The sequence below is a fragment of the Peromyscus leucopus genome, unplaced genomic scaffold, assembly GCF_004664715.2.
Source record: "Peromyscus leucopus breed LL Stock unplaced genomic scaffold, UCI_PerLeu_2.1 scaffold_630, whole genome shotgun sequence".
Lineage (NCBI taxonomy): Eukaryota > Metazoa > Chordata > Mammalia > Rodentia > Cricetidae > Peromyscus > Peromyscus leucopus.
This window is the reverse complement of record NW_023505542.1, coordinates 32,899-49,261: the sequence shown is the minus strand read 5'-3', so window position 1 is coordinate 49,261 and position 16,363 is coordinate 32,899. Positions and strand designations below refer to the sequence as shown.

Here is a 16,363-nt window from a genome sequence, read left to right as displayed (position 1 = left end):
TGCTATGTCCTAGGTCAATCAGTGTCAGGAACATTGGCTAGAAATCACCGCCATTCTTGTTTTAAATGGTAGTAAGCACTTAGGCAGAGTTTGAATGTTTTTCTTCTTTTTCCTTTCCTTTAAAAATGTTTTATATTATTTTAAAAAACATACGAAACAGAACTATATCACTCTCCTCTCCGCTTTCTTCCCCAGTCACTGGCATGTCTCTCCATTCTCCAGTTGCTAGCCTTTTTCTTTTCTTCAATTATTATTGTATATACATGTATATGTATGCGCAAATATAGAAATGCAGCCTGCTGTGTTCATTTTGATAGTGTGTATTATGGTTTCAAGGCTGACTATGCTGCACTGGACAAGAAGCTCATCCCTGGAAGAGGCTGATTTCCTCCTAGTATTCATCTGTTGCCTGTAGTTGTCTGTGTATGGCTGGGACCCCAGGAAAATTCCCCTTTTCCATGTTAGCAGTCTGTTGATCCTGCCATTGTTCTGGCCATGTTCATGAGCCATTTCCAGGAGAGACTTCCACAGCAGGCTTGGTCTTCTAACACCTTCAGGGCATCATTTTTCCTATAGTGTTTTGAATTCCATCCTTGTCTGTCTTGGGTACATAATCACTCATGATAAGATCTGCAGAAGTGTGTCTTATCTGCTTTTTTTTAATGTCATTTTCCATTGGGCTTTCATATAGGTAGCTGTCACTTTACATAATGGGGATACAAAGGTCTGTATCCCTCCCAGTTCAGGACTTCATCCCTGTTCAGGGACTTTGTGCATTTCCTTCTGCCAAGGAGAACTTAACCTGTTGCAAGTTAGGTTGGCTATAGTCCACGTCGTTTCGACACAGAATAATTGCAGTTCACTGGTGTAACCCTGTCACAAATTGAGAACTTGTAGTCCGATTTTTCCCTGGCAAATATGTATTAGCATCTACTTTTTGACACTGCATCTCAGACGGTTATTTAATATGAAGCTAGTAACTCTGGGAGCTTAGCAGCTGACAGATGATGACAATCTTTGGGTCATTGGTGATCTGGGGTTTACTGTTGTAGACAAAGCTCTGTCTCTGTTGGTGGTTGCTGCTGCTGCTGCTGTTGTTATTGTTGTGCTGCTGCTGCTGCTGCTGTTGCTGCTGCTCTTGTTGCTACTGTTGTTGTTGCTGCTGTTGCTGCTGCTGTTGTTAAGAGAGGAAGTGATGTTTTCTATTTCTGTGTGTGCAGCCTGGCAGGATACCTCACACGACATGGAAGGCATACAAATGAACGCAAGAGTGAATGATTGATGTGGTAGAGGTTATTCCTGAACATGAGTCCGTGTTTGTGCCACAACTCTGTCTTCCATCCGCATGCACGTCTACATGACTGAACTCTTTGTCCCAAGGAAACTGGCCAAAGAGGAAGGAGACGATGAGCAGCACCCGGCAGGAGATGACCGTGATGGTGAATTCGATGGACAAGAGCTATGCCGAGCAAGGCACGAACTGTGACGAGGCCTTTTCCTTCATGGACACCACAACCTGAATGGGAGATGTAAGTGTCCGCACTGCCTGGCTTTGCCTGTGTCTGCTGGGCTACACAGGCTTCCAGTAGCTCTGTGCGATTAAAACCCAAATCCTCTTACAGCATTCTCACACAGAATGCTTTTTCCAGTCTCTAGGCCTGGAGTTGCTTAGTGAAGGTGTTTTTCTAAAGATACTGGGACCTATGGCAGTGAGCCCAGGGATCCACAGTGACATGTCTTTCAGCCCTTTGAGCTCCGTGACACAAAGGCCCCCTCTGAGGCTGCACCTGCCGCCCCTCACCCTTTTGTTGTGGAGATCCCATTTGTGAGCCAGCCAGGTGTGGAACTGCACCCGGAAGTCTGTTGGAGACAGGTCATTAACTGGCAGTAACAAGTTAATTGTTTGTTTGTTCAGCCGACAGGTTCTGCCTTTATTATAGGGCAATTAGTGGCAATTAATAAATTAAAAATGTGCTTCAGCGTATCTTAAGCTTCCCATCAGGTGGGCTAACGGTGCCCAACCAATGCCTACCTGTGCTATCACCCGTGATCCCTGGACAGGCAGTATTTTGAGAGATCATCAGTTCAATTGATTATACGAGCTGCAAAACTGGAGCCCTTTCCCATCCCCGATTGTGTTGTCAATGACCGGAGGTAAACCCCACAGTTGGGCTGATGTCATGGTTCATGGCACACACTCATCAAGTCCAAAGATAGGGTGTCTTTGTGTGAAATCCATACATACAGACCACTGCAGGGTGTCATCAGCACGTGGGCGCAACAGCACAGCTGACCAGAGCAGTGCACAGAAAGGCTGGCGGCGGGCCTCACGACTGTGAGAAGCATGGAGATGGGGTTTAGGGGATCACTGGTAGCTGTGGACCGTGTCTGCTGGCCGGCCACCTGACCACACCTCTCGGCTAGCGGATGCTGGGCTGCCAGCCTCTCCTCTCTGAGGACCGTGGTATGCTCACTTGCACCTGCTCAGGAGCCTTGCACGCCTTTTCCACTCACTTAGCTTTCACAGACTGCTCCTTCCGTTTGTAGTGGCTACCATTACCCTACCTTTCCTCCCCCTGTTTATGTATGTGTTCCCTCTGCATCCCCAGCCTGCTAGACTTGCTTGCAGAAGACACTTCTCTGACACATGGGAGGGCAGCGCTTTTCAGTTTGGGTTCTTGGCCACCAGCCTCTACCCTTCTATGACATTCAGTGGAGGCTGCAGAACTGTGTTTATAATAGAAAACATTTTTAGAAAGATTGTCAATGCTTTTTTTTTTTTGTAACAAGAAGTTACTTTGTTTTTTCACTAAAAAAAAAAAAAATACATAGTGTACATAGTTCCAAATTAAAGTACCCAGCCTTGTTTGTTGTGAATTAAACCTAGGTAAACACACACACACACACACACACACACACACACACACACACACACACACACAAACCTTTGAGCTCATACAGAGTTGGAATTTGTACAGTAGTGGCCATCCTCTGAGCATCAGTATGTAAGGGGCCACACGGGGCTGGGGGCCACAGCTCGGAGGAGGAAATCTACCTAGCATATATGAAACATGTGAAACCCCCAGAAGACAAAAAACAATGGAGGAAAGAAGGAAGAGCAAGCTCAGAGATGTTCTCCACGTTCCAGGGTCACCCATCAAGGTTCCAAACTTCTATTCCACAATTAGTTTCTTCAGGAATACATTTTCTTGAAATGACTCACTCCAAGAACAAGAACCGAAATTACTAGTTATAGGATGTTTCAAGTTTGAACCCCAGGGAGAACATCACTTCTGGACAGGAAGTCTAAGTGGGCAGTTAGTTCTGTTAAGGTCTGTGTCTGTAGACAGGCAAGGATGCTGATGAGCATAGGTTTGCCACTAAAGCCTCCCTGTCTGACCCACCGTTTGGAATTCTTTGACCGTCCTCTTCATAAACACAGAAGTTGTCCCCTCTTGCTCAGTTAGCCATGAGAGATCTCTTACAGTTTCCCTGACAGGGATCCCCAGTGGTAAACATTTTTCTAGTATTCTATTCATTCCCTTTCAATAAAAGCTAATAGAGAGCCGGGCGGTGGTGGCGCACGCCTTTAATCCCAGCACTCGGGAGGCAGAGGCAGGCGGATCTCTGTGAGTTCGAGGCCAGCCTGGGCTACCAAGTGAGTCCCAGGAAAGGCGCAAAGCTACACAGAGAAACCCTGTCTCGAAAGAACCAAAAAAAAAAAAAGCTAATAGAGAAGCAATCCCAGGAAAGTTTACAGACACCGGGGCTATAGCATGCACACATGTAACACACACACACACACACACATACACACACACACACACACACACACACACACACACAAATATACATATCTGCAAGACATCACTCAAAAAAGTTCTAGACGCTGTGGTGAGTCCCTTTCTAAAGTATATAGTAAGAAAAAAAGAGACTGAAGAATTTAAAAGTAAGCCAGAATTCATTATGGGAGTGGAGAATAATCTGTCCACCACAGAAAATATGAGCTGTGCCTTCTACTTTAATACCCCATAAAAAGGGGGGAGTATAGAATATGGGGAAAGGAAATGGGCTCAATATGAGTAAACATATTTTAACAAAAGGTGGAAATAAATGTGGTCATTTTGTACCTGCCTTGCACACTTTAACGAGCATGTAAAAATGGCTGCAGGTGAGAACATGGCCTTGTGCTCTCTCCCTGAGCAGTTTATATGTGGAGGATTTTTTAGTTCCTGTTTTCATCAATTGCTGCTTTTCTGGCAACTTACTGGAATCATGTATAAGTGTGACCCTTGTCTGTTTGGGAGAAACAGCCAGATAAATGACGGGAGCCCGGATCCCTCCTTCCGTCGTTGGCATAGTTGCCATTTGAAGGTAGGAACACATCATCAAGACAATTACAACCCGAGGAATCACAAGGATCCAGGGCACTGCCAGGGATAGGATGGTGCAATTGGTATATGTATCTCCTTGGGAACCCAGCATCAGATAAACCCCTGAAGTGCTTAGGGGAAGTGTAGGCATGGGCCATTATATTGAACTACCTTGAGCACACATCAGTCATTGCGTTTTAATGAAGTGAGTGTTTTTTATATTACAAATCAATTAAGATGTAGAGAAGAGTTAGCATTCAAAATGGCAAATCCCTATCTTCAACGGAATCAGTTAGAGGGTTTGACTTTCCCTCTTAGCAATGGAGACAAAGGGATGTATGGTGGTTGTGTGTCCTTCAGAGAAATAATCCAAAGAAATAGAAGCTTTTTTCAAGTATTTAAAGACTTAAAAAGCATCATGGGGGAAAAATAGTTTCATTTCCAATATAGCCCAAATCAACTTCATCTTTACAAGCCAAGTTGCAGCAATCCAAATTTTCAAAAGATGAGGAACTGGGGCAGGGATTTTTAGCAGAGCACCCAAACACCGCTGTTCCCACTGCTCTTCAGAAGCCATGCATTGGCTTGTTCTCACAGTTTTGAGTTGGAAACTTCAGCTCAGAGCAGAAACACAATCACAAAGGCCAAGGTTAGAAGTCCAAGGGACCTCGTGGATTTCCTTATTCAGTATGGTGGCTATCTGTAGGTATTTTCCATTATAGGATGAGAAAAGTCTTGATCTGATCAAGAGAGCTTGTTCCTAGAAAGGATGAGTAACTACCCAGAGACCACTGAGAATGGTGGTATTTGCCATGTGGACTTCAGTGAATCCCAAACAGTTCTCTGTAGGAGCCGTCTGCCTTCAGGGAGTGCTTCCGTGATTCCAAACTGAGCCTGTCTGTGGCCTCTGACCAGCCTCTCTTTTATTCACAGCTGTGTCTTCACCATCATCCTTCACGATGAAAACAAATACGCTGAGCACATCGGTGCCGAATTCCTACTACCCAGGTAACAGATTCCTACCGTCTCCCATCCTCACCACCTTTGGCAGCTCGTGGACGTTTTTTTGCTTGATGATATCATAAAGCCAAGGCTTCCTATGGCTTTCCTGGGGAAATTGGGGGACCGTTCATCAATCATTTACTGTTCTTTCTCTTTTTACTTTCTCTGCGTTGCCCTGCTTACGATGTATGACAGACCCATTTGTGCCAACTGCAATTTAGGTGAGAATAATCCCTCCCCCAAGTTTACTTCAGGAGTGACTGAGAAAAATCAGCATCACTCTAGAGGAGACTGGAGTTTTAACTGTGCATATGATACCATGGCTAGAAGCGGAGCATGGGGTGGAATGGGGCCAGGGCATGGGGCAGGGTGATGTGTCTTCTTCTGACGTCTCTACTGGTAGGAAGGGTTTGCTGCATGTGGGGGTATGGCAATACCAAAAAGGTTTCAGGGAGCAATTCCAGCTCCAGGGCTCTCCCTTTCTGTGTTCAGAATTGAATGTTAGTGCTGGTCCCAGGGGAAGACAAATGACACGTCACCGCTCAGCTGTGTACTTCCAAGAGCTGAATTCTGTCCAATATGACAGTCATAAAAGTGAAAATAGCTTCTCATTATTTTCACTTATCTCTCTAAGCACCGAAATTGCCAGTTTCAAAAAATAGCATTTTCCTAATGACGCCCCCCACGTTATGTAGTGTAGTGATCACAGTGGGGTCTAGACCTCCCACCCATCCGCCCAGGGCACCCCTCAGCAACATGTCTGTCACACAGTGGAATTTTAAGGGAACTGATGTTCTGAACAGCGGAATGACAGCGGGTGCTTTATCATCGTGTGGTTTATTACGTGTCAGATGCCACAAGAAATGAACTGAAATGTTAGCCCAATGGGGCAGAATGCATTTAAAATATGAAATATTCCCAGCAGGGGGTTACAGGGGAAGGAAAAAAAGAAGTCCTGCTTGTACAGTTTAAGAAGGGTGAGGAAAAATGACATTACCTGCCTGTGATGAGCAAATAAGCATGGGCTGCTGTGGCATTTGAGACGCATAAGTAACCCAAGTGTGTCCGTCCGGCTGTGTCCTCTTTCTACTACTAACCGTGCGGAAGGGAGCACACCCAAAGTGACTTCCAGGTATAGAAGGGTTCTTGGAGTCAGAGCATCATCCTCCCTTCCACTTCCTCTTCCTGGCTCTCTTCACTAGGCCTCAGTACCCCCAGCCAGGACTCCCCCCTGTGCTTCTCAGTTCTCAAAAGTTGTTAGATTTCCAAGGAGAGGGTAATTTTCACTTCATCCCAGAGTCCTCTGGGCTTAAGCAAGTTGGTTGCCTCCAAAATGAACTAAGATTACGTATGGAACAGAGTATTTGAAGTGAGATTATCCTGAGGTCCAGTACGGCCCCCACACAGGTTTAAGCACCAACCATAAAGGGGGACGATCTGCTTTATCCTTCTCACAGGTGAGGGACACAGTCTCACTTCATGCACACTGACATTCTGATCTCCAGGCAGAGACATTTGTGAAGTCACTGGGTAGGCGAAGGTTGTGATGTCTTTGTGTTGCTGTGGCATTCACACCCCAGGTTTCTCTGTGGATGTTCTGATCCTGAAGGAACTGTGGGTAGGGAGGGCTGAGACATGCATTGTCAAAGGGAGAAATACATTCAGATTTCACAGCAGGGTTAAGATAAGCTTATTAAACAAAGATCATTTCTCCAAAGGCACTGCCTTATTATTAGGAACATTAATGACATCCTTTGAAGCTGGCTAGGCTTCTTTTCTGAGATAGTATGACTGGGACAGTCAATTCAAGTTTCAAAATGGTGTGAAAAAAATAAGTCCGCCAAATGCACAAGTCACCATTTCCTGGTATAATCTGTGTAGCAGAAACCAGAGGAATAAGTGACAGTACATTGGAAACCATGGTAGAGTCCTGTGATCTGGTGCACTGTGCATCTGCGTATTGCTGGAATCAGATCAGTGAGGTAGGTTATCCCTGGAAGCCACAGGAAAATGAGCTTTGTGTTTACCCTGGTCCTTTGCAGGGATGGGAGCCATTACAGTTTACATGGAGACAAGGACTGTTTTGTTAGGAGACAGAGTTCAGCACAAATAAAGCTCCAGTGCCTTAATATTTCTTTTTCACTTGCAAAGACCTGTTCTCATGGAGAATTTAATTATATCTTTGCCTCATTTGCTTACAAAGATGAAAGGATGGATGGATGGATGGAATGGATGGATGGATGGATGGATGGAGCCAGATAGATAATAAATGATTAATCCTCCTCCATCTCAAAATACAGCATCCATTCCAAGTAGGTATTTTTCAGCTAATTCATTAATGAATATAGAATTGATTTTTAATTCTCATAAAATCATCAGAAGTGATATTAAGAAACTTTCCTTTCTGATTCTTACATCTAAGACATTTTTAATTTTAGAAAATTGTTGGTAGGTATTTTTTTAAGTATAGGAAATGGGTCACATGGGATACTGTTTATCAGTAATAAATCATTTCAAGCAGCCAGAGAAAAATGATTGACAGCTCATTTTAGTAGGGTCAGGAATGTCTACCGGGAAAGGTGACCCACTTTCCTGACAGGTATGGTCCAAGATCCCTTAGCTCCCCTTGAACACATCTGTGCTGGACAACAGCTCTTTCTGGGAGGGAGGATGTAGTTGTGTGTAAGTGCTTGAAGAGGTATTCCATTCTAGAGACGAGGCCAAGGTGTCATCGTGCAATGGAGAAATATATACAACATTGGCAGTGACTGTCGCTCTGTGGCCTTAAAACTCTTAAAAGACCAGGCCGGGGATCAGAGCATCCCTAGGTTGCTGGTACATCACTTGAAAAGCCTGGGTCCTTTAGGTGGTATTCCATTCAGCCAGAATGAAAGGCAAATTAATTATATTCACTGCTCAAAATATAAAACGAAGAGAACAAGAGAGGCACAGAGGGGAAACTAATTAATGTTCCATTTCTTTTTAGTATTTATACAGAACAGAGCTTTCTCCTAGAGAACTAAGAGCCCACTGGGTTGAGTACCTCAGCAGGGGTCCTGCCACCCGCTGATAACTCTTGGCAGTTGCCAACAAGCAAATCTGAGATGCAAATTTCCAGGGGCTGTATTGGTGACTATTAAAATGGGAACGTAGACATTGCTAAATTTCAAAGCAATCCAAATGAAAAACAAAAACAAATCATAAACTCAGCTTACCACCCTTTTTTTTTTTTTATTTCGTTTTTGTGTCTTTAGCCGCCTTGTGATTGGGGTGTCATTTCAGCAACAGCGACATAGCTCCACACCTGTGTGCCACCCTTCATACCATGCATCCCCAGGGGCTTTGCCATGCAGACAGAGCAGGGTTGCAGGACAGGCCCAGCTCACCAAGTTCCTCAAGACTGAGCCTTTCAGTAGAACAGTAACAAAAATCATTAGCGACCACTATGGCTGAAATACCTGTGAATGCAGAATCTGGAATTCCCATCCTTTCTCATCTGTTTTTATTATTTATACATGAAATTGATTTGATATCTCCCTTTAAATGGTTTTTAGCATTGTGATTTCATAAAAAAAAAAAAAAAAAAATCTTCCCAGTTCATGGAACTACTAAAGGGATTCGGCGTTTTAAAGAGTTAACCCATAGAAGATGAAATTCATAATTGAATAGCCTTAATTGAACACATGTGCCTCAATATTTTAATAGATAATATTTCTGCAGTTTATTAATCTAATTTGCTAGTCATTGCTCATTAAAGCAGAGCCTCTTTAGGCTTGTTTGGCCAAATTTTGACATTAATTTTCTAGTACAATTTGATTGGCTTTGTTCAAGAAATTTAAATGACAAATGAATTAAATACAAATAGCCTTTTTTAGTATTTCTTGGTTCATGGGGGATGAAAAGCAATTACACACTAATTTTAACCTCCTTTTTTGTTGAGTGCTTAACTGAAAACAACTCCATCCTACCATGATGGGAGGGTTAAGGCTTTGCCGCCCTCTGATCACCTCTCAGTAGACAGTTTCCCTGAAGACTGACAGACAGCCCCAGTAGAAGTGCCTGTAGTGATCTGCACAGTACTGTTGCTTATGTCCTGTTTCCTTTTTCTCCTCTCTTTCCTCCTGATATGTATCCGCTTTAAAGTGCCAATCAATGGTAAGTTCCCCAAACTCGCCCCTTGGAGAAGCTGCGGAGGGAGCGGGGGGGGTGTGTCTTACCGTAGACTTGACGGAGCCAGTGTGCCACCCTGTGCTGGCCTGCATGTTTGCTGTCATAGAACGTTCCGTGTGTGACGCGTTGGCCCACGGTGTTTTCGTTGAGCTTCCGGATCCCAGAGCATGCAAAGTGACTCATCCCAACATTCCCAGTACAGTTCCCTCTTAGTGTTCCTCTTCCTTTGATTTCCTGTACCCAGTGCCCATCCATCCGCATTGCTAGCTTTATATGCCAAACCATTTTTGTGCACTTTTCTTTTGCTCACAGAACATTTGTAGAGTTTATTTACTCCATTACACAAATTAATTCGCTGACATTTGGATGTGGACAAGCCTGGTTTGGCGCCAGGTCTTGATGAAGTTTCGGATTGAAACTTTTTACCAATTTTACCACTGAAACGCCGGAAGGCTCCTGTCAATGAGCTTTGCAGAAGCAATATCTCGTTTGGACTGCTTTGTAAGAGCAAAGATTCCCACCTCATTCCTAGCAGTATTGCCAATCCCATTTAAAACGAACGTGCAACGTTTGATTTCTGGCTGAGCCGTCCTCGAGTGAGGGATGTCATCAGCCAGCTTGTTAGCATTCTGTGGTCCTGACTCAGCCTGATGGTTCACGCTTCTTTTCTCCATCTTCCTTTCTAGATGAGACCCACACAATGGCCAGCGACACCAGCAGCAGCCTAGTTCAGTCCCATACATACAAGAAGCGCGAGGCTACTGACGTGCCTTACCAGACTGGACAGCTTCACCCGGCCATCCGTGTGGCAGACCTCCTCCAACACATCACTCAGATGAAGTGTGCTGAGGGCTATGGCTTCAAGGAGGAGTATGAGGTGAGCCTGGGCTAGGTGATGCCTGGCAACATATTAAACAAGCTGCATGGATCCCAGAGATGCCAGACGAGGCCCAGACGCGGCATCTACTGGTGTTTTCCCAGGTGCTGGTGAGACTTACTACCAAGTTCATATGTGTTCAGCAGGAAAGGAAAAACATTTCCCTTTTACTTCCTGGTTATAGAAACATGTGTTGGCCATAGGCTGTCGTTCCCCTCCTCCTGCTCAGCCATTTTCCTAAAACTAAGTTCAGTGTTAAATCCCAATTCTGAAGCTGTCTCAGGAATCGAGTCCTCACTTAGAGCCACTATAGATCCACCAGTGAAGTGACACTGTGAAGAGTCAATGGAAAGGGGCTGGCGGTTTGTCACAGCTCTAGCTGCTCCAGAGTGCACGCTGCTGTCATGGGCGCCCCAGGGGACACCTGCCAGGGCCTTTTCTGGGACCATAACATCTTTCCTACCATACATAAATGCAGGATTCTCCTCTTCCTCAGCTTTAGCATCAGCAAATTCTGCTAGAATCTCATTCTCCAACTGGGGGAGCATTCTGACTTTGAGAACTTAACTCAAAGCACACTCCCCATTGAGCATGTGTGCAGGTGTGCTGTGCAGGTGTGCTGTGCAGTGTGCTGTGCAGTGTGCTGTGCAGGTGTGGTGGAAGAAATAGGAAGATTGGTTGATTTGTTTGTTTGTTTTGTTTTTTGAGACAGGGTTTCTCTGTGTAGTTTTGTGCCTGTCCTGGAGCTTGCTCTGTAGACCAAGCTGGCCTCGAACTCACAGAGATCCGCCTGGCTCTGCCTCCCAAGAGTGTGTGCAGGTGTACTGTGCAGGTGTACGCCACCACCACCCAGCTGCTTCTTTATGTTAGTAGAATAAGCTTGGGGTCATTTTTGAAGAGCATGACTTCTCGCAATAGAAATAGAAGTATGCAGGAGTGTATTTCTAAACTTTGGGATAGTCTTTGAATCAATCCCTTGTCTGTAGAATCAGCTCACATTTTGGAACCATCTAATCTGGAACCAGAGTATTTTTTTTTCTTTGTTAATTGTATCCTGACTTGTTATATTGTAGTTTTAACAGTGCTTACCCATAGTGCCCAAACAGAGTGGTCTCTAGTCTGTCTCCATGTTGCTAGCTTTAAGACCCTCGGGTTCTGGCTGAATAACTTGGTGGAAAACAAAACACTGCAGTTTCATAGACTGCTTCATCCAAGTCCCAGCCTCCACTGTTAGCAATTGTGAAGCATTTTATGAGTCAAGTGGTGTGCACCACACACTGGAAATGTGGGAAAGAATAGCGGTAAATGGATATAAGCAGACTTTATAAAAGTTGGTGCCAACTTTTGGAGGAGATAATGCACGGGATTAATGATTTCATGCTTTGCTTTTTTTAAAATTAAGAAAACATTTCATACAATATATTCTGATCATGCTTTTTCCCTCTCCTGGCGGTTCTCAGATCCTCCCCACCCCATCACCCACCCAACTCTGTGCCCTTTCTCTCTTTCTTAAAAAAAAAAATAAGCAAAAACAAGAAACATACACACACAAAAATGGAAAGCAAAATCTATCAGCAAAAGAACAATAAGATAAAAATTGTCCAAACAAAACAATATGAGAAAGAAACACCATTGAGTTTGTATTGACCAACTATTACTGGGCATGGGGTTAATATATCCAGTGAGATGCCACTGGAGAAAACTAGGTTTTCCTTTGTAAGCAGTGTCAGTCACAGACAACTTCTTGCTTAGGAGTGGGAGCCCATGTCTACATCCCCTTGCAGCCCCGGGACCCCAACTGGCTTGGACCTGTGTAGGCCCTGTGCATGCTGTCACAGTCTCTGTGGATTCATACGTATCTGGAAGATATGGTTTCCTTCCTGTCATCCGTCCCCTCGGGACTTCCAATCTCCCCACCTCCTCTTCTGCATAGCTCCCCGGTGAAGACATCCGCTTAGCGCCGAATGCTCCAGAGTTGTCCAGCTGTGGGTCTGTGTGTTAGTTCCCTTCTACTGGAGGTTCTCTGTTGCTGGCTGAGCCAGGCACTTAAGTGTGAGTATAGCAGAATGTCATTAAGGGTCATTGTGTTATTATGTTTTTGTGGCAGCATGTTCGTGTTTGTTTTTCTTCTAGGCCCATGGTCTATGCAGTCTCAGGTTCTTGGCTACTCTGACAGGGTCAGAGGTGGGTTTCATTGCGTGGAGTGGGCCTTGAATCCAGAGAGACAGTAGCTGGTTACTTCTACAACCTTGGAACTAGTGTTAGAGTGTTATAACCATCAGTTGCCTATGCGTGTCAAGCAGTGCTCTGTGTCTCACTCTTGGCCACTCACGGTTCTTCACTTTGGACCCAGTGCTGCTTAGCCTTAGGCTGAGCTCTCTGTCCAGCTTGATTATCGAGACCCACCGCACATGGCACCAATAGCAGCTGAGGCACAGCTGCTCTTAAGCATAGACCCGTCGTCCAAAGCAGACATAGACCTGCTGTGCCCAGCCAAGCAGTCGCCACCTGGTCTGGTGCCAGCAATCTGAGATCAGAAGCCTGCAAAGCCACAGGAACCAATCTCAACTGTGTCCCTGGAGTTTTGTTTCATTCCAGAACACTTTCAGATGAAGCTCCACATTTCAGCAGCCCTGAAATTCTCAGCTTACCCTTAGCGGTTCAATGTATAATTCAGTGAAATTGACAGCCTTTGCATATTGCTTCATGCACTTTTAAAGGGTAGCTTAGGAATTAATAGGATTAAGAGTAAGACTTCCAAAAGCATTAATATCTTATGAAAGACAAAATTAGGTTATTGAGAAAATATAAGCCTAATGAATAGAGATGATGTCTTAGTTCTAGCCAATTCTCTGCATGCAGATATTGCTCAAATGTTTATTAAAGATGTTAATGTCAAGAGATTAGTTATAGGCTCAAATAACAATTCATAAAATAGCTGAGTCCAATTTTTCATGGACTATTTAAAAATACCTACCTTGTGACTTCTGTAACAAACTATGGGCAATGCATATCTGAATGTATGCAAAATTACTTCCCATTCCAATCTCCTGAAGACATTTGATCTGCAGGTGCAAACTAGGATGTCTTACAGCTCACTTTAAACATTCTCTGATTGACAACTCATTAAGATGTGTTATACCTTAAAATAAAATGCTATTTGTTGATGCATTTAAAAAAAACTTACTTTTTCATGCAACCCATCCAGTGATCATGGAAGATGATTTTAAAGCAAATACTCTGAGTCTCAAATAAATAATAATTTTTTTAAAAAGGAGAAAAGAAAATGTGAAATATATGAAAAGAAAGCAAAGGGAAAGGAGCTACGGAGCAAATACAAAATGGAAAATTCCATTAGGAATAATCCCATGCCCCAGTACCTCACCCCTTACCCCATCTTTCATTACAGAGCATGCTAGCATTGGTCCGGAGCAATGGTATTGGGTAGATGAACTTATACAGTTTTGCAGGGGGAAATGCCTTCTAAGTATCAGCTCACATGAGGCCTCAGGTCCTGGCCATCCCTCACTTTGTCTCTATCACCCGACTACTTGAGTTTTGTGGCCAAGTCTGTAATGTGAGTAAAACCAAGCTTTAGGAAATTGAGAATCTGCTGAGAAGGACTGCTCTGCGATATTCTTGTTCTGTTTTCCCTAAACCCGGGCAGTCTTCATCCTCGTGCGGATAAGGAACATCTTCAAATGGTGGCTTTTTAAATGCAGTTGCTGTGCTATGTCAACTTGACACAGGCTAGAGTCATCACAGAGAAGGGAACCTCAACTGAGAAAATGCCTCCATAAGATTAGGCTGAGGGCAAGCCTGTGGGACATTTTCTTAAATAGTGATTGATGGGAGAGGGCCCAGCCCATTGTGGGTGGTACCATCCCTCATTGGTGGTCCTGGGTTCTATAAGAAAGCAGACTGAGCAAGCCATGAGGAGTAAGCCAGTAAGCAGCACCCCTCCATGGCCTCTGCATCTGCTCCTGACTCCAGGATCCTGCCCTGTTTGAGTTCTTGGCCTGACTTCCTTTGGTGATGAACTGTGATATGGAAGCATAGCCAAGTTGACCCTTTCCTCCCCAAGTTGCTTTAGGTCATGGCATTTATCATAGCAATAGAAGCCTGCCCAAGACAGCTAGATTTAGAACTGTGACAGGATTTAGCCCCCTCTCTCATGCCTTGAACTGTGTGTGTTTCCTAAGAATCTTGAGCAAGTTGTCTATCCTTGGCAGCCCTCAGTTTCTTCACCCATAAAATGAAGTTACTCCGATATCAGCCCTATGAGATGTTGTGAAGATTTAGTCAATAATAGATCGTAAGAACTAAAATTCTATCTAGCATACAGTAAACATTCATTTGAAGTATTAGTGAGGTTAAGAAAAAATAACTTTAGTAACAAGATCCAAGAGAAATTTACATTGTGTTCTTTATACAGAAATTGTATTATAGTAGGGTTTGAGCCCATCTCTGTCATATTCTTTTAACATTTTTGTTGGCATATTTTCATTTGCATAGTGGTGCAAGATATTTTCATTCAAATATATCTGTGCATTGACCATATTTGCCCCCTGTGCCCTTTTCTTTATCTCTCCTCTACCTCTCACTCATTCCTTTCATTTTTCCAGATGGTCATGTTTCTATGTTCAAATATTATACACATATATGTGTGTATATATGCATATATAGGATCCACACATAAAAGACAAGAGCTACTTGTGTTTCAGAGTCTGGCTTATTTCACTTATCACAGTGATCTCCAGTTCTATCCTGGCATTTTCCTATAATTTCATTCTTCTCCATGACTTAATAAAACTTCTAGGTACACACACCACGTTTTTATCTAGTCACTTGTTGGTGAACACCTAGGCTGCACCTTTCACTCAGCTGTCATGAATGGTACAGCAATAAACATGGATGTGCAGGATCCCTGTAGTGCTGGCTTTGAGTCACCCGGCATAGTCTCAGGAGTGAGGTGATGTAGCTGGATTATATTGGTGATTCTACTTTTAGTTTTTTGAGATACCTTCATACAGATTTCCACAGCGGCCAAACTGATTTGCATACCACTGTTCAAGAGTTTCCTTTCCCAGAATCCTCACCAGCACATTCTCATCTGTTTCTTAGTGACGCCATTCTGCTGTGGTGAAATGAAACCTCTATACAGTTCTTTTTTCTCTGTTTTTCTTTTTGAGATTATTGTATAACTGCATCCTTTCCTCCCATCAAACTCTCTCATACATCCCTCCTTGCTCTCTTTCAAATTCATGGTCTCTTTTTCTCATTAATTTTTGTTACGTGCACATAATATATAATATATATATACTAATATATTATATACATATATATATTATACATGCAGATAGAGTCATAAATATAGCCTGCCTAGTCTGTATAATGTTCTCATATATGTGTTTTCAGGGCTCTCCACTAGGTATCAGATCACTCACTGGCATGCTCTTCCCTGGGAAGACTGTTTCTCCCACTCTCAGCGTTCTTGGTTGCCTGTAGGTCTTTGTGTAGGGTTGATTGAGACCTAATGGGCTTCCCCCCCAACTCCCGCCATCTACTTTAGCACATCTGTTGGTGTTGTCCTTGTTCAACTCACGTTCGAGCTGTCCTGTTTGTGAGACCATGGGTGTAGTTCCTGACATTACTCCAGGCACAAGCCCACCACTATCTCTCTGATGCTCTGGCTTTTCCAATTGCTTCCCCTTCTTCTACAATGTTACCCGAGTTTCCTACATGAGAGATATAGTGTAAATGTATCCACTGAGAATGGGCTCCACAACTTGATGTGTCAACTAGCTATGGAAACCTCACTATACCATGATCATCTCTGTCACCTCTTGCATTTAAAAGTCAGAGAACAGAGTAAACCAGGACTTGGAGCACCGAGACAGAATAAGGTACTTTGCAGAAAGGTGGCAATATGTTTTGCTAA

General features: G+C 43.7%; 1 pseudogene; it reads left to right on the top strand.

Annotated features, from left to right (window-relative positions):
* LOC114704080 overlaps positions 1-10,551 on the top strand; it is a 147,122-nt pseudogene extending 136,571 nt beyond the window's left edge.
* The last annotated feature ends 5,812 nt before the right edge of the window (positions 10,552-16,363 follow it).